This window comes from Mytilus edulis, chromosome 8 (assembly GCF_963676685.1).
Source record: "Mytilus edulis chromosome 8, xbMytEdul2.2, whole genome shotgun sequence".
NCBI classification, from domain to species: domain Eukaryota; kingdom Metazoa; phylum Mollusca; class Bivalvia; order Mytilida; family Mytilidae; genus Mytilus; species Mytilus edulis.
In genome coordinates this window covers 88,687,232-88,706,263 of record NC_092351.1, presented here as the reverse complement: position 1 = coordinate 88,706,263, position 19,032 = coordinate 88,687,232, and the positions used below count along the sequence as shown (strand labels likewise).

At 31.2% G+C, this 19,032-nt stretch overlaps 1 protein-coding gene across 5 annotated transcripts in view; it reads right to left on the bottom strand.

The window, feature by feature from the left end:
• LOC139486582 (E3 ubiquitin-protein ligase TRIM71-like) overlaps window positions 1–19,032 on the bottom strand; it is a 151,342-nt gene that overhangs the window by 119,889 nt on the left and 12,421 nt on the right. For 2 of the 5 annotated variants that reach the window (XR_011655612.1, XM_071271506.1), the window contains exon 4: window positions 2,756–4,088. The exons of 1 other annotated variant lie outside the window; for it this stretch is intronic. The gene's annotated coding sequence lies outside the window, so the exon portion shown is untranslated. Of the gene's footprint in view, window positions 1–2,755; window positions 4,153–19,032 lie in introns of those variants that run through there. 2 more of the 5 variants (XR_011655611.1, XM_071271507.1) reach the window with 2 other exon arrangements.

Genomic DNA, 19,032 nt, shown 5'->3' with positions numbered 1-19,032 from the left:
ATCCCAAATTTATATATTTAGTTTAAATGTTCAATGTTGTATTTGTAATTCTCATCTGATTTTGTCAAATGTGTTGACCTCTTTTCTATTATAGTTATGTGTTATGGAAAGAAAAATTAATCACCGCCTTCATTTATGAGATTTAATTTTGTTAGACGTAATCTGTACGATGACTTACGTTTGAAGTTGGATTCATACAAACTGGACATCTATATATTATAGTTAATTGCTATTAATAAGTATTGCAATATGCATTGTGTTTTAAAAATGTTATATCAGCAGTTCTATTATAATCTTAAATCAATCCTAATTCTATCTAACTTTTGAGATATAGTTTTTCATATGTGACGTCATTTTTTAGCTGTTTCAGAAATTTCATAAATTCAAATGTGACGTAATTTTTGTGCCTTTTCACCATCATATGTGACGTCATTTTTATGTTTTATTGCGTTGATGCCTAGACTGAGTCGGGTGTGTCTATTCTGTGTTGGTCTTTGCATTATGTATTCGTGTTTGTTTTCTGTAATTAGTTAATACTTCAGTTTCATTATCATGTATATCTCTTATATTAATTTGATAAAATTTACTGTTTGCAATTATACCATTTATTTTTCTAAATAATAAGGATGTTCTTATTCCGTATTGAATTTTAAACCTGATGCTTTTTGTTATCCATTAATCATGTGTTTCTTTGTCTAATACGTTCTCCTATTTATTTGTATTGTAGTCCTGTAATATTATGTTGTCATTTCAGTGTTATATTTAACTTTACCATTAAAGTGCGAGTTTTGGCATGCCACAAAACCAGGTTCAACCCACCATTTTTTCCTTTAAAAATATCCTGTACCAAGTCAGGAATATGGCCATTGTTATGGTATTGTTCGTTTCTGTGTGTGTTACATTTTAACGTTGCGTCGTTTGTTTTCTCTTATTTCTGAGTGTAATTTCATATTGCGATAAGACGTGTCACAGTACTTGTCTATACCAAATTCATGTATTTGGTTTTGATGTTATATTTGTTATTCTCGTGGGATTTTGTTTGATGCTTGGTCTATTTCTGTGTGTGTTACATTTAAGTGTTGTGTCGTTGTTCTCCTCTTATATTTAATGCGTTTCCCTCTGTTTTAGTTTGTTACCACGTTTTTTGCTTTTTGTCCATGGATTTATGAGTTTTGAACAGCGGTATACTACTATTGCCTTTATTTACGTATTTTTCGCCCCTCTTTTCATATGAATCGGAGTTCCTCCAGACACTTGTAAAAAACAAGAGAATCAAAGAAGCCAGATTATTTAATTTCACTTTCAGATATATTGATAATGTTCTTTCCATAAACAATCCGAACTTTTCTGATTGGGTTCCATTAATATATCCCCTAGAACTAGAGATTAAAGAAACAACAGACACGGCTTCATCCGCCTCATTTTTAGACTTCTATCTCGAATTTGACTTACACAGTCTTCTCAGTACCAGATTCTATGACAAACGAGACGATTTTAATTTTGAAATTATAAATTTCCCCCACCTTAGTAGCAATATACCAACTTCACCTGCATATGGGATATATATTTCCCAACTTATTAGATATTAAAGAGCTTGCAGCTCCTACTCAGACTTTGTAAAACGTCATCAGTGTCTGAGTAGAAAGTTGATGAAACAGGGGTATGTCAAAGAACTTCTCGTTCTTTTTCTAAAAAAGGTCATCGGAAGTAACCAAGACCTTGTTGATAAATATTCTGTATCAACTTTTCAAATAATACACGATGGTCTTGATGTATAGATTCTTCGTACTGATGTTGTTTATCATCTTAACAACGTGTTTTATAGTTCTTTCATTTGTCTTTGTTCTATTATTAATATTACTTTTACTGTTGAATAGTTTCATGTGATAACTGTTTCACGTGGCTCGGTACTTATAAATCTCATCAATGTGTTTGTATTGGCTTTCATTATTTTTTTGTAATTTGCTTTGTATTTGCGACTTTTTGTATTTATTTTGTTCTTATAACGGGACTCTGTACTTTAAAAGATCCCGTCAGTATGATATTGTTCTATTATCTGTTATGTTGATATATTTCTATTATGAATTACAATATACGTTAGACCACAAACGTCAAAATCATTCAATCGCGTAGTGAAATTAACTATTTTAGGATTCTTATAAATTCTATATATAACTTTTGGACTAGTTGAAATCTCGGTCTATTTCTTAAATTTATTCTTACATACTTTTGATTTTTAACCCTGTATGCTAACATTCCCAGGAAAATTTTAAAATTGTTTGTACGCACATTGAACGACAAATTTATGTGACGTATAAAATTTTCTGACGTCAGACACTCAAGTCAATACATGTGTTCGTAGATAGTAAATGTTTTTGTGTTCTGTTAAATTGTTCCTTTTAAAATTGTTATACGATGATGACTGATGTACCCATATTTTGACTATTATATTTATTTTGTCTGTTTATATAACGCATCAATGTAAAAATATCGGAAATTGATGAGACTGTCATTAAAGTGAGAGGGTTAGCGCTATAGAACCAGGTTTAATCCACCATTTTCTACATTTGAAAATGCCTGTACCAAGTCAGGAATATGACAGTTCTTGTCCATTCGTTTTTGATGCGTTTTGTTATTTGATTTTGCCATGTGATTATGGACTTTCCCAATTGATCTTCCTCTAAGTTCAGTATTTTTGTGATTTTACTTTTTACACATAGTGTTGGTAATTCAAAATACAGAAAAGGCAAATATGTTTATTTATAGTAATGTTCATTAAGGATCTACATATATTGGAAATCAATTTACAATACAATTATACAATAGTACTGTCATATGATTTATACGCTGTTTTGGCTGTCTTAAACACAGAATTGCATATGCATATTTTTGCAAAAAAAAGCAGGATAGAAATAAATTAAGAAAAAAAATAGACATCAAATTCAAATGACAAACAAGTCATTGTTGTTGCACATTAAAGAGTTTGTTTTGAAAAAAAAAACCAATAATAAAACATTTTTTTTAAAAGTGGACATCATATAAGTTATCATTTTAACCAATATATATATATATATATATATATATGCATCAATATCAAAACTAATTTGACTACATATTTATCTAATTTCAATGAAAAATTTACGTCAACTTAGTAATAAACGCGAATTACATGTATCTAGTTATTATAAATGTGTTACTGAAGATAAATCATGTTAAAGTGAATTTTCCATACAATTTCTCAAAATGTATATGTATATCATGTTGTATTTTTCTGTCATATTCTGTTAAAAAAAGATAGGTACCCAGTGACAACAGGAGTAATTGAAAATGTTTATGTTATTTATTAGGTTATATACATTGTATACACAAACTGTCTTCTAATTTGAGTTATACGTATATAAACGAAATCGTTTACACGTTTTTGGAATTGACACATGAGATTAAAAAAGAAAATTTAAGTAAATTTCCTCTTTTTCTAATTAAATAAGTATATTATAACAAACAAAAGTACATTTAGTAAATGATGCTATTTTCGAATAACTTTGTATGAATCATACAAAATTTATGACAGTATCAAATACTTGTTCTAATCTATAATAAGGAACCTAGTATGTACATGAAGAAGACAACTCCTACAAGACAATAATCGAGATAGATCTTACGGTAAATGCTTACAAATCTAAGTTGTGTTGTTATTGCCTGATAATAAAGACAATATCCTTTGATGTTGAAGATTATATTTGAAGAAAATGTTGAAAGTATAAAATATTGTATGATACATGTATATATCTTTCAAATCAGGATATGCATAACATTGAATAATAGTTTCATACAAAATAAAGTAATACTATAAACGTTACAAATTGTACTACACCTGATGCTCATTTCGACATTCATTTCTCTTTTGTGAACTCAAGGCCTCAGTACTTAAAACTACAAAATGTAATACAAACATTGAAGACAAGGCGATAAGACAATATATAGATGACTGTTTGTAATACCTGCAAAGTGATATCTTGTCAAACATTGATAATTGTCATTCTGTATTACAGTTCACCAATCATACCAGAGTATGCCACCTATAGGGTCTAAAATGATAAAAGAACAGAGAAATATCAATAGAAATATGTTGTATTGGTGTCAATAATACAACTCTCCATCCAGTTCACAAAGTATAATAAGTAAAATAACAAAAATACATAACTCGAGGAAAATTCAAACGGAAAGTTCGTAATCAAATGGCAAAATTAAAAGCTCTTACGCATTAAACGAATGGATAACAACTGTCATATTCCTGACTTGGTACAGTATTTTCTAATACTTCTACTTGTATGACAGTCGCGTTAAATTCCGTTATATAGACAATGATGTGTGAACAAAACAAGAATACATGCAAATGAGCATACCATTGGTGGTCTTCGACTATTGTCTGCTCTTTGGTCGGGTTGTCGTCTCTTCAATATATTCCCCATCTACATTTTCAATTTCATACACAATAGAAAAAAATGTCAAGAAGTGTGGTACAATAGTCAACATTGTGGCATATATAAAAAGCAAATAAGCAAAGATTTAAGTCAAGAATACAAAAATATTACCATAGCTAAAAAAAGGATATATAGTACAGAGCCACATCAAAAACCTAACAATTATAGGTCTAAGTACGGCCTTTAACACGGAGGATTGGCTCACATCAAAAGCAAACTAGACTAGTGTAAACAATTCAACAAGAAAACCACCGGTGTACTTTATACAAAAATATAAGAAACGGGAAAACAAAAAAATATCAACAACTGACGACTGAACAACTTCTTACTCGGAAAATCTCAGTGTTTTTAACGTTTTAACAGGCGCTTACCTTCCACTAAATTTAACCAGAGGTGTAACATAACAACATAAAAAGATACTAGGTTTAATTCACTATTATATGCTTACGAAAATGTCTGTACAAAGTCAGGATTATGACTTGTTATCCATTTGTTTGATATGTATGAGCTTTTTATTTTGTTATTTCGTTACGGACTTTCCGTTTTGAATTTTCCTCTGAGTTCGATATAATTTTTTTTTATTTTTTTTTTACAAAGGTGGACCTGATATCATTCTGCATAGACAATGTCATTGAACAATCGGTACGTACTGTGATGAAAAAACTTAAGCATTGTGAAATAGGAAATGTACCAGAATGTTCACGATAAAGAAAGTCGTCTAAAGAACGTACGACACGACATTCGTATATATACAAATAGATGTAACGGAATTTAATGGTTGGTTCTATAATCACCCTTAGTGGGAATTTGTTTGTTTTTGTTTTTTTGTTTTTTTTTTTCGACGACTCATTGGCACATGTGGAACAGAATCTGATCAACTGTTCAAAGCACCATAGACTACCGGAAGGGGCTCATGTAGTTCAGTCTTTTAACTTCGATGTTTTGTACACTGTTGTTTGTATTATTTATCCTTTTCTTTTCTCTTCTTATTGCTAATGCGTAGTCAATTACTTATGTATAGGTTTGAATACCCTTCGGTACTTTCGGTTCTATTTCAAACAAGTTTGAAGTAAGATATGCGATAGTTATGAAACCAAAATAAAAAATCTCTCAGATTAAAGTATACCTTATACTTTTAAGCCCATATATTATATATGTTTTCTACCAGATTATATACTAAGTTCTCCAAATGTTTCGTTGCGAACGTACATTATATACGTTTAACAAAAGTCATATATCAATGTTCTTATATGGTACAAATAATTTGTTAACCTTTTTTTTTGTTGATATTAGTTGCAAAACACCAAGAAATCTTCGTTAAATAAATAACAAAAATATCCTTAAGTATGCTTTCATTTCTTACAAGGGGCAGTGCTGTTGATCCAATTGATACAATTGGGTTTCTACTCTGTATTTTTATTTTTCTGTTCATATTGCAACAATTTTTTTATCATGTTTATATTTGTCTTTAACTTTGAATCCCATTAAATCAGTTACGATTTCTGTACAATACCAGACCAGTGTTTATGTTTGTCATATACAAGAAGTTATTTGTAGAAAGATCCTTTGTTTTCCTTTGCCTCAGCACATCTATATGTTTTCAATGTTTATTCTGTTAAAAGAAAGCAGGCTTTATGTAAATAAAATGTCAAGTTGAAATAATTTAAAAGGTTGATGTATCACGACTTTAACTAGCTATAAAACCAGATATAGCCCACACTTTTCTTTTAATAATACCTGTACCAAGTCAAGATTATTGTATTGTTTTTCACTTGTTCCGTTGATTTATGATTCATGGTTTGATTTTGTCGGTTTGTATGAATTTCCCATTTTTGAATGTTGGGTGTCAAGTATATTGGGATACTTTTTAAACACATACTATTAAGTTATATTTTCAATTAAGGTTGATGACAAATTTTAATATCATTCTACATTTTCAAAAAATAGAGCAACAAAAACTTACCCACATTTCTTACATTCACTGAAAATAAAAAATTATTAACTAATATAACTATACTACACTGATACTAATATACATGTGCAATGTTTTTTGTGTCTTTTAAAAGCAAAAGATATTGCAAGATACACATATGTATATATATAACGGTTTGATGAAAGACACCAAAGGAAGAAAACATCAGCAGTTAAAAAAAATATTTTGTGTTTCCTGAATCTAGTATTATATGTTTATTATTCACTGATTAAGTTATATATTGTGTCTGCTATCTTCATTTGGTGCTTCAATGATCTAAGAAATTTTAAGATTGATGAATCAATTTGCTATTATTCAAAAGGCCAACATGCTTGATATTGTACAAAAGAAGTAAATAAAACAGCTTCGTTATAACAAATAAGTATAATTCTTTTTTTTTCAATATTTCAAAATAGTTCTAACAGTTTGTTAGCCTGAAATCTATTATTGACGAAAAAATAGCATAGGTTGTTGTTATGTCCGTTAGTGTAAAGGTCGTTTAGAGAAAGAACACCAGTGTTAGAAAAGATCCAAAACATAACATGAAATGCAAATACTTCTAATAAATATATGTCATAACATAACAATACTTACAATCTTCGACTTCTGTAAAAGATTTTAAGAGATAATAAATAATTTAACGAATCTTTGATCTTAATTTAATAAAATATCAGAAATTGAAACTTATGGTTTTCTATCTTTTTATTTGAATTACACCTTGAAATACATTACAATCACATTCATTTTTATTTTTCCATGGGAATTCATTAACCTCAATTATCTGATATTCCGCTGTCTATAAACCATCAACTTTAATATGAAGCAGTCTTAGTTCCTATCACAACGGAGATCTTATCATTTTTTTCTCATTTGTATTAACAGCATTAATGGTACTAAATATTTTGCACTATTTCAACATTTCGACATTTCATAGCGCTTCAGTAATGCTGGATTATTTTAAAAGTATTTAAAAAGATTTCGTAAAACGTTAAAGGGCTGATAAAACCAACAACAACAACGTGTAAAAGTGAAACCCAGATAGATATAAGGTGTTGTTACTGTTGTCAGACAAACAAATATCCTACGTCACTGTTTATTGATAGAAATATACCAGTAGTTCAGAATTAAAAAGTAAGACTAAGAAAGAGTAAAACCGACAGAATTATTGAAAATAAAGATTTCGTTGATTTTTCAAATTTCACCGGGAAAATCATGATAAACTTAATACTATTATCAGGACTGCAAAACTCATTAAAGATACCAGACATGCGTTGTCAATGTATTACGCATGCCCAGTGGAGCTCAACTAGCAATTGACATGAATTATTTTAACACGAAGTTGAAGAGCATAAACCGGAAAAAGAAAAATCATTAAGTTATATGGCTATAAGGCTGTCCTGTGACTGTACCATACCAAAGCATTGATAAGAGGAAAATAATTTTGATGTACACATGAATCAAATAATGGCTTTTTATTTTGTTCCGTTGTATAATGAACTTTGAACCTGAGTTTGATAAAGATTAAGACATATATAAACCTATGTTTAAGAGTCGAACGTCATCAACATAATTTAGTTAAAGCGACTGATTAATGTATAACAAACACCACCTGATGTTTGTATTTAAAGCAGTGAGTTCAAATCACAAGATGGAAACATCATATACTCGTTAATTGTAATGTAAGGCTGAAACACTTATACGGCAAAGATAACCTTGGTTCTGCCCCTTTGAATTGTGTTATAATTTGTTATGACGGACCGAATTACACAGTAAGGGATTTGATCATCTACTTAATTAGATATCTGGTGGATAGTTGTCCAATTGTTAATCATACCACATTGTTATATTGTATATACTTACATTAAGCACTCTCGTCGTTTGTTTGTTTTTTTGTTTTTTTTTTTTTGTTAATCGAGCATTTCATGCAATTAAGCTTCATGTGTTTTGTTTTTTCAAAATCGCCGCGATATAGCATTTTTGTACTTATGCTACGTGAAGCAACCAACAATTAATCAATCTTTTTTTAATTTCTTAGAGTTATGATATTATAATTTTCACGTTAATCATCTTGACCCAATGTGTTGTGTATGGCCCAAAAAGACGTTACATAGTTGGGTTGTTTACCATTTATATTTATTAACAAGAAATGTTTACAAATCAGTGGAGCAATTATTGATAATGATGGAATGATAAGAAATTTCTATTTCTCTTAGCCGAATTTTTTGTACACGCCCCATTTTTCATGACTGGGCTGTTTATCATTTATACTTGTTCACAAAAGATGTTATCAAATCACTAGATCAATCATTGAAATTGGTGGAATGGTTACAACTCGATCATAATCTACGGTTCGAAACTTAAATTTTTACTGTGTTCTAAAAGTTCAGTTTATTTTAGTAACGAGATATACAGATACACAAGTTATTCAGACATCGATATCTTGGTGTTTATAGATGTTCTTTGGAGTTGTTGTATTCATAGTTTGAATTTATGAACAACATCATATTACTTTGTGAACTAATCTTAAATAATATTCGGTTTGATTTTCGAAACAATTAGGAGAAAAATCTGAACAAAGAAAAGACATTTAACATTCTATACATTTCAATTTGTATACTATTTCTGGTAAAATTGTACAATAAATCAGGTTAACATTTATCATTTTGTCTTTTCATTGTTGGCTATAATCTAAAAGTTATGTATGACAATAACTATTGTTATGATGAAAGCCTGATGCAAAGGTCATTGTTGTTATCCAAAAACAATTGTGACTGCATTGGTAATCGTAGGATAAATAAAAAACGCAATTATAAGGCAAAGCAATGGAATCTCACAAAGTCAAAATACAGCCAATAGCGCGGAAGACATAACTATCAACATGATTAAATAAACCGGTCCTTACATGTTAACACTGCGTGGATTTATACTAGTTTCTTAAATAGGGTTTTCAGCTCTATTTTGTATTCCTGCCATGTAACTCATTAAATTACAGATGACAAAGGGTAACAAAAACAATTCATGTATGTGTCATAATGACATGTTTGGCCTTGTTTTCAAAAACGATTGCAAGCTCAATATGGGAAGGACTTTAAATAATAGTCTTAACTGTTATTTTAACGAATTTATTAAAGCTCAAATCATAGCTTTGAGTTCGGTAAAAACTAGAGGAATGGAACCTAATGTATACATGATCTGTAACTCATCACAATAGACTCACAAACTAAAAATCAACTCAAAATATTTCCATGCGTTAAGGAATAAAGTGTTTATGCATGTTATTTTCACGAAAAGTCATAAGTGCCTACTTTCTGCCAAATTAAGCGCAGCGGAACCAAACGTGAACTCAATTTGTATTTCATAATATTAGATTCACATACTAAAGACTAACCATCTGTAAATGCGTTTAGGAAAAATCCGTACATAGTTTGTTGTGCAATGATGGAATGATGGAATGATGGAATGATGGACAAGGGTTAAACTACATGGTCCCAATGTTTCTCAATAGTACATGTATCGATTCATTTATGATTATAACATGAACAGTATTGTAGAGGAACACTTGCAATCCGTTTCCAGTCTGAAAATCATGGTCCAAAACATTATGTGAAAATAATGGTTTTTCAGACTAAGTTACAAGTCAATGAACTCAGATATCATTATACAACGAACATCTAAAGAAAGGCAAATAAAAATGTATACTTACGATACAAACCTACAATAAATAGAAAACATTGATTTTAATCTATAGAACAGTTGCCATAATTAGTATCAAATGTATAAGATAATGCCAATACAACAAAATGAAATGATATGGTAAAATGTAATGTAATTTGAAAAAAAATATAGAAATAAGAACGTCAAATAAGCTTTGAAATACTAAATTCAACAAAATTTCCTCGCACGCTTCAAGGAAAAACGTCTATCAACGATAAACGTTAAATAATTTAAAGAAAAAATGTCTGTAATAAATCAGTGAATGGATCATGTTATCTTGAATATAGGTATATAACGGGTTCAAATTTTTCAAATGTTGTGATTAAATGATTGTAGAACTGTAATACCTGGACCTGTAATACAAGTCTAGTCACTGCTAGTAACAGTGAGTTTTGAATAATTTCCTTATCAACCTGTGAACCTTTAACAGGTTACATTTCGATAGTTTTGATACAGCTGACAATTGGACATTGTTAAAAATACGAGTTAATAAACAAAAAAACAAATGTATTAATCGATGACGTGAAATATGACATTCTGATATAAAAGACTAAGACAACAGATGACGAAAACAAAAAAAAAGTGACAATACAAATAGATGAAAAAGATATACCACAGCTGAAGGAATATTCTCAGTCTTACTGAACCGTATTCCAAACATAAGTTGAACTCTAATTAATCGAATCATATGGCAAAATCAAGGGTACGTTATTCCTATGATTTGCACCACGTGACGTTGGCCTTTTAATTAAATTACTTCCCTTAGTTTCAGATTGAAATTATAAATTATATCAAATTTGCGGATAATATAGTCATTTCCCGTCATGGATCTAAGACTAATGTGTTTTTGAAAACTTCCTTTGGGGGATATTTACAAAAAATGTTCTGTATATTTAAGGGAAAATGCTCAAAATTTGACTTTTTACAACATAGGAAGGTTGAATTCATCCGGGTCTTGTTAAGATATGTAGGACCAATGGGGTTGAAGATATGTAGGACCAACGGGGCTTTGTTAAGATATGTAGTACCAACAGAGTTTTGTTAAGATCTGTAGGACCAACGGGTTTTTGTTAAGATATGTAGGACCAACGGGTTTTTGTTAAGATATGTAGGACCAACGGGGTTTAAGATATGTCGAACCAATGGGTTCTGTTAAGATATGTAGGACCAATGGAGATGAAGATATGTAGGACCAACGGATTTTGTTAAGATATGTAGGACCAATGGGGTTTTGTTAAGATATGTAGGACCAACGGGTTTTTGTTAAGATTTGTAGGACCAATCGGGTTTTGTTAAGATATGTAGGACCTACAGGTTTTTTGTTAAGATATGTAGTACCAACGGGGTTTCCTAAGATATGTAGGACCAACGGGTTTTTTGTTAAGATGTGTAGGACCAACGGGGTTTGTGTGAAGATATGTAGTACCAACAGGGTTTTGTTAAGATATGTAGGACCAACGGAGTTTTGGTAACATATGCAGGAACAACGAGGTTTAAGATATGTAGAACCAACGGGTTTGTAAAGATATGTAGGACCAACGGGGTTTTGTTAAGATATGTAGGACCAACGGGGTTTTGTGAAGATATGTAGGACCAACGGAGTTTTGGTAACATATGCAGGAACAACGAGGTTTAAGATATGTAGAACCAACGGGTTTGTAAAGATATGTAGGACCAACGGGGTTTTGTTAAGATATGTAGGACCAACGGGGTTTTGTGAAGATATGTAGGACCAACGGGGTTTTGTTAAGATATGTAGGACCAACGGGTTCTGTTAAGATATGTAGGACTAACGGGATTTTTTTAAGATATGTAGGCCAAACGAGGTTTTGTTAAGATATGTAGGACCAACAGGGTTTTGTTAAGCGAATGTTTTAAATTTTGTATCATCTGACGAAAACATAAGACGCCACATACACAATACTCAATTTAGAAATTCCAACCAATCAAACCGTTCAAAAAAATTAGCCACAATTAATGATATCAATGAATAAAACAAATCCGTTTTGAAACTGCGAACAGCACGCAACTAGTTTCCTCGGTCTACACAAAGAAATATTAGAGATATTTGAATATCATATTTTGAAAATAATTTAGAAATAAATTTATAAAGTGACTTTTTTCTATATTTGTTTCTTCTTCATGGATTGACAAGCATTTTACATATTCATCTATGGTTGCACACAATAAAGCTAACCAGAGAAAATAAGCATAATCAAGCAAATGAGAGGGGAAAAAACCAATACGATACGACATTACAGATTAAACTATATAAGTATAACATGCTCACTGAGTAAATATATTTGTAATTACAGTACAAGCAAGCATATCGATACATCAGTTATAAATTTCATTCAGTGACTTTAATCTAGGAATTCCAGTATATGCTGTGTTGATTTACACACATTATTTTTTTTTGGGCAAATATGCTTTTTTAAGTCAAATTGTCTTTTATAAAATATTAAGTCCCTCTATATCAGGTTGCATCTTTAATATGTACTTTACTAGTGAAATGACTATTTTAGATAAAAGTTTTCATATGGGCCAAAAATTTTCCATATTCATTGGAATATCAATATGTGTTGCTTCATAAATTCAAACATTGATTTCTACTACAAAATGACAAACCACCCACAGTCTTTGTTCTATAGTTCCTGACTGTTCCTTGCAAAATGTTTATGACCTACACTGTACAAGGTTCATTCTTAAAAGTCAATATGAGAACATAACACCCGGTCAATCATTCGGTATTGAAACGAACAAAGCTTTATTTGTTTTTGAAAAAAAAATAATCTGGTTAAATCCATCGTTGGTTGTAATCTAAAGGAGAATTCTGGCTATATTGTAATCTGTTTAACACCTATGGTTATGAGGACGGAAACATTGTGCAAAGGTCAATGTTGTTATCCAAAACAACTTGTGACGGCATTGGCAATAGTAGGTTAAATAAAAGGACAATTATAACACTAAGCACTGAAATCAAACATTGTCAAAATACAGCAAATATCGCGGTAGAAATAACCATCAACATGATAAATAAACTATCCTTCACACGCTAACACTGCATGAATTGATTATGGTTTCTTAGATAGGTACTCCAGTTCAATTTGGTACTCCTGTCTTGTAACTCCTCAAAATGTAGATTACAAAAAGTAAAATGAAACAAAAACAATACCAAGATGTGGTGTCAGACACTTAATTATGGTTGCAAACTCATTATTAGAAGGATTTCACGAAAAGGTCTTTATAGCTGCTATAACTCGGATTTGTTGAATTTTAATTCCCGTGATTTCTAAAAAAAATAGAGGAATGGAACCTAATGTATTAAATGATCTATAGCTTATCACAATAGACTCACAAACTAAAAATCAACTCAAAATATTTCAATGCGTTAAGGAACAAAGTGTTTATGCATGTTATTTTCACGAAAAGTCCTAAGTGCCTACTTTCTGCCAAATTCAGCGGAGCGGAACCGAACTTGAACTCAATTTGTATCTCATAATATTAGGTTCACATACTGAAGACCAACAGTCTGTAAATGCGTTTAGGAAAAAATATCCGTACAGATCACAACGAACTATACATTTTTATTTGCCTTTTTTAGATTTTTGTTGTATAATTATACCTGAGTTCATCTACTTGTGACTAGGTCTGAAAAACCATTATTTTCACAAAATGTTTTGGATCGTAATTTTCAGACTCGAAAAGGATTACAGTTTTCCTCTATAATACTGTTCATGGTATAATCAGAAACGAATCGATACATGTACTACTGAGAAACATCAGGACCATGTAACTTATCCTTGTTCGTCATTCCATCATTCCATCATTTTGTGAAAATAATGGTTTTTCAGATCTAGTCACAAGTAGATGAACTCAGGTATAATTATACAACAAAAATCTAAAAAAGGCAAATAAAAATGTATACCTAGGTTAAAGCCCTAAAAAAACATTGATATTTAATCTATAGAATGATTACCATGATTGGTATAAAATGTATAAGATAATGCCAATACAATAAAATGAAATGATACGGAAAAATGTAATGTAATTTGGAAAAAAAGATGTAGGTATAAGAACGTCAAATAATCTTTGAAATACTAAATTAAACAAAATTTCCTCTCACGCTTCAAGAAAAAAACGTTCATCAACGAAAATCATTAAATATTTTAAAGAAAACAATGTCTTTAATAAATCAATGAATGGATCATGTTTAATATTTTGAATACAGATATATAACTGTTTAAAATTTCACAATTGTTGTGATTAAATGAATGTAGTACTTTGGACCTGTAATACAAATCTAGTCACTGCCATCAGCAGTGAGGTTTGAACCATTTCCTTATAACCTGTGAACCTTTAACATGTTAAATTTCGATATTTTCGATACAGTTCACAATTGGACTTTGTTCACATACGATTCAACTAACAAATAAACAGATGTATAATTCAATAATGACGTGAAATGTGACATTCTGATATTAAAGACTAAGACAACAAATAACGAAAACAAACAGAAGTGACAGTACAAATAGATGAAAAAAATATACCACATCTTTACGAATATGATCAGACTTATTGAACCGTATTCAAAACATAAGTGTTCAACTCTAGTCAATCGAATCATATGGCAAAATCAAGGGTACGTTATTCCTATAATTTGCACCACGTGAATTTGGCCCTTTTATTTAAATTACTTCCTTTATTTTAAGATTAGAATTATAAATTATATCAGATTTGCGGATAATATAGTCCTTTTCCGCCATGTATCTAAACTAATGTGTTTTGGAAAACTTCCTTTGTCGGATATTTACAAAACTGTTGTGTATTTCTAAGGGAAAATGCTGAAAATTTGACTTTTTACAAATTAGGAAGGTTGAAATCATTATGTTTTTAAACAAAAATTGACGAAAACGTTAGCAGGTAGGTTAAAAGTTATTTAGCTTTAAAATTCAACCTTCAAGGTGTTTCCCTATATGCGGGCAAATGATGAACAATATCTTTTTATATCTTGATCTCTGTTATAAACCTTCCGTTTCTACGATTCGTAGCTATTTTATTTAGCAATTATCAATCGATTACGCCGATTTTCAAACAAAAAAAGCCGAAAGTTTTTAAATTTGTAAATGTTCTTTTGAACACAAACAGGACCCTTAAAACTGTACAATTCACCTATATGCGGACAACTTGTTGATACAGCATATGAATTGGCATATTGGCAATTTTAATTAAGAGTAATAACAAATCCTATTGTAAAGGCTGCCGTCATGATAAGGCAAAATGGCAACTATACAAATTAGCAAAATACTCCAATTTTTGCCATATGCTCCACCTTCTAAAGTCAGTAGTTTACTCGGTTATGACAAAGTATGCAATGACTCTATAGAAAGATCATTTAGAAAAATTCACGTTCATGTCATCAAATTAATATATGTCAGTGCATCGTCGGCAATAATACTATACTTAGTGATCTGAAGAGCCTTTTCGCCCTTCATTTCCTGTGACATAATATAAAACTTTGATGCCTCATTTACTGTGCTTATCATCCAATCAATGTGTGGTTTAAGATATGAAGGACCAACCGGGTTTGTTAAGATATGTAGGACTAACAGGTTTAAGATACGTGGGACCAACAGCCGGGGTTTTGTTAAGATATGTATGACCAACGGGATTTTCCTAAGATATGTAGGACCAACAGGGTTTAAGATATGTAGGACCAACGGTTTTAAGATATGTAGGACCAACGGGGTTTTGTTAAGATATATAGAACCAACGGGTTTTGTTAAGATATGTAGGACCAACAGGGTTTTGTTAAGGTATGTAGGACCAACGGGGTTTTGTTAAGATATGCAGGACCAACAAGGTTTTGTTAAGATATGTAGGACCAACGGGGTTTTGTTAAGATATGTAGGACCAACGGGGTTTTGTTAAGATATGTAAGACCAACAGGGTAATGTTAAGATATGTAGGACCAACGGGGTTTTGTAAAGATATGCAGAAACAACAGGGTTTTTGATAGGTAGGACCAACGGGGATTATGATGTGTAGGACCAACCGGGTTTTGTTAAGATATGTAGGACCAACGGGGTTTTGTTAAGTTATGTAGGACCAACGGGGTTTTGTTAAGATATGTAGGACCAACAGGTTTTTATTATGATATATAGGACGAACGGGGTTAAAGATATTCAGGACCAACGGGTTTTTTGTTAGGATGAGTAGAACCAACGTGGTGTAAGATATGTAGGACCGACGGGGTTTTGTTAAGATATGTAGGACCAACGGGGTTTTGCTAAGATATGTAGGACCAATGGGGTTTTGTTAAGATATGTAAGACCAACGGGGTTTTGTTAAGATATGTTGGACCAAGGGGGTTTAGTTAAGATATGTAGGACCAAGAGGGTTTTGTTAAGATATGTAGGACCAACGGGGTTTTGTTAAGATATGTAGGACCAACGGGGTTTTGTTAAGATATGTAGAACCAACTGGGTTTTGTTAAGATATGTAGGACTAACGGGGTTTTGTTAAGATATATAGGACCAACGGGGTTTTGTTAAGATATGTAGGACTAACGGGGTTTTGTTAAGATATGTAGGACCAACGGGGTTTTGTTAAGATATATAGGACCAACGGAGTTTTGTTAAGATATGTAGGACCAACGCGGTTTTGTTAAGATATGTAGGACCATCGGGGTTTTGTTACGATATGTAGGACCAACGGGATTTTAAATTGTTTAACACAAACACAATACTCAATTTAGAAATTCCAACCAATCAAACCGTTCACAAAAATAAACCACAATTAATGAAATTGATGAATTAATAAAATCAGTTTGAAACTGCAAACAGCACGCAACTAGTTTCTTTGATCTACACGAGGAAATATTAGGGATATTCGAATATCACATGTTGAAAATAATTTAGAAATTAATAAAGTGGTTTTTTCTATATTTTTTTCTTCTTCATGAATTGACAGGCATTATACATAATCATTTATGGTTGCACATAATAAAGCTAGCCATAGAAAAATACCAATCAAGCAAATAGGAGAAAGAAAAAAAACCAATACGATACGACATTACAGAATAAATTATATAAGTATCACATTTTCACTGGGTAAAGATATTTGGAATTACAGTACAAGCATATCGATACATCAATACGTAATTTCATTCAGTGACTTTAACCTAGGAGTTCCAGTATATGTTTTGTTCATTCACAAACATTATTTTTTTGGGGGGCAAATATGCTATATAAAGTCAAATTGTCTTTTTTTTAAATCGTAAGTCTCTCTGAATGAGGTTTTTTATCTTGCATTTTTGAAATATTCTTTGCCAGTAAAGTGACTATCATAGATTATAGTTTTCATATCGGCTAAAAGTAACAATATCCATATTCATTAGAAGATCAATATGTGTTGCTTCATCAATTCAAACAGTCAGATAGAACCATATTGATTTCTACTACAATATGACAAACCACCCACAGTGGGTATTCTCTAGTTTCTGGCACTTTCTTGCACTGTAAAAGCTTCATTCTTAAAAGTCAATATTAGTAGATAAAACCCGGTCAATCATTTGGTATTGAAATGAACAGAGTTTTTATTGTTTTTGACAAATTTAAAAACACAATTATGTATTGTTTTTGCAATTTCAAACATTTTTAATTCAAAATTTTGATCTGCAATTTCAACCTTGGTTTAAAATTGTATTATGCATGACTTTTGAACCTTTGTTTGACTTATAGAAAATGGCCATTGTTATCTTATAGTTCGTTTCTGTGTTTGTTGCATTTTAGTGTTTCTGTTGTGTCGTTGTTCTCCTCTTTTATTAAAAAGAAGTCGGGTATGATTGTCAATGGGACAACTCGCCACAAGAGACCGAAAAAAACACAGAAATAAACACCTCATGGTCACCGTACGGAATTTAACAATAAGCAAAGCCCATACCGCTATAAAAGGCCCCGAAATCACTATGTAAAACAATTCAAACGAGAAAACTACCAAGTTGAAAAGCATTGAGGACCAAAAGTTCCAAAAAGTTGTGCCAAATATAGGGTTTTCTACCTAGGATAAGAACATCCTTATCATTTAGAATAATTCATACTTTTGCAACCAGTATTTTTTATAGAATGACATTACATGTATAATAGATATAAATGATAAAACCGGCAACTGACTACAAAATAGCAACTGATAGATACATATCCTATCACAATCATATACAAATTCACAGCCGCGTTAGCCAAATCGATAAACGCAAAAATTTAAGTGACGTCACATTGGAATTTCGAAAAATTTCACAAAAAATAGGATAGAATTAGGATAAAATTCAAGATTGGGTTTGTAATGTTGATATAACTCTTATTAATAACAATAAAATTAAGGAATAACAGTACTGTAGTTGAAGAGTTACCACCGTCAATTGTAGATTTGACGGTCGCAAATGCAGTTTTATTGGCGACGCGTAGCGGAGACAGTAAAACGGAGATTTGCGACCGTCAAATCAAAATTTACGGTGGCAACTCTTCAACTACAGTACTGTTATTCCGATTCTAATGCATTACAAAAAGAAAAAATACGATAAACCTTGAAAACATGTCTAAATTTGACAAATAGAAAAAAATCCGCGAAACTTCATGAATGATTTTGGTACAAAGACGTCATGGCTAAACGTGACGTCATACAAATGAAAACTTACAAACTGGGGGTTATTACGTTACCTGTACGCTTCAAATTCGGATAAAATAACATTAAAACGGCGAATTCGAGGTAGGTTTTGTTTTATTTTCGATTGTATAGAAGTAATCGAACAATTGTTGATTCAATCAATTAAAAATGGCGGGTCCCTCCTTAGTTACGCCTGGT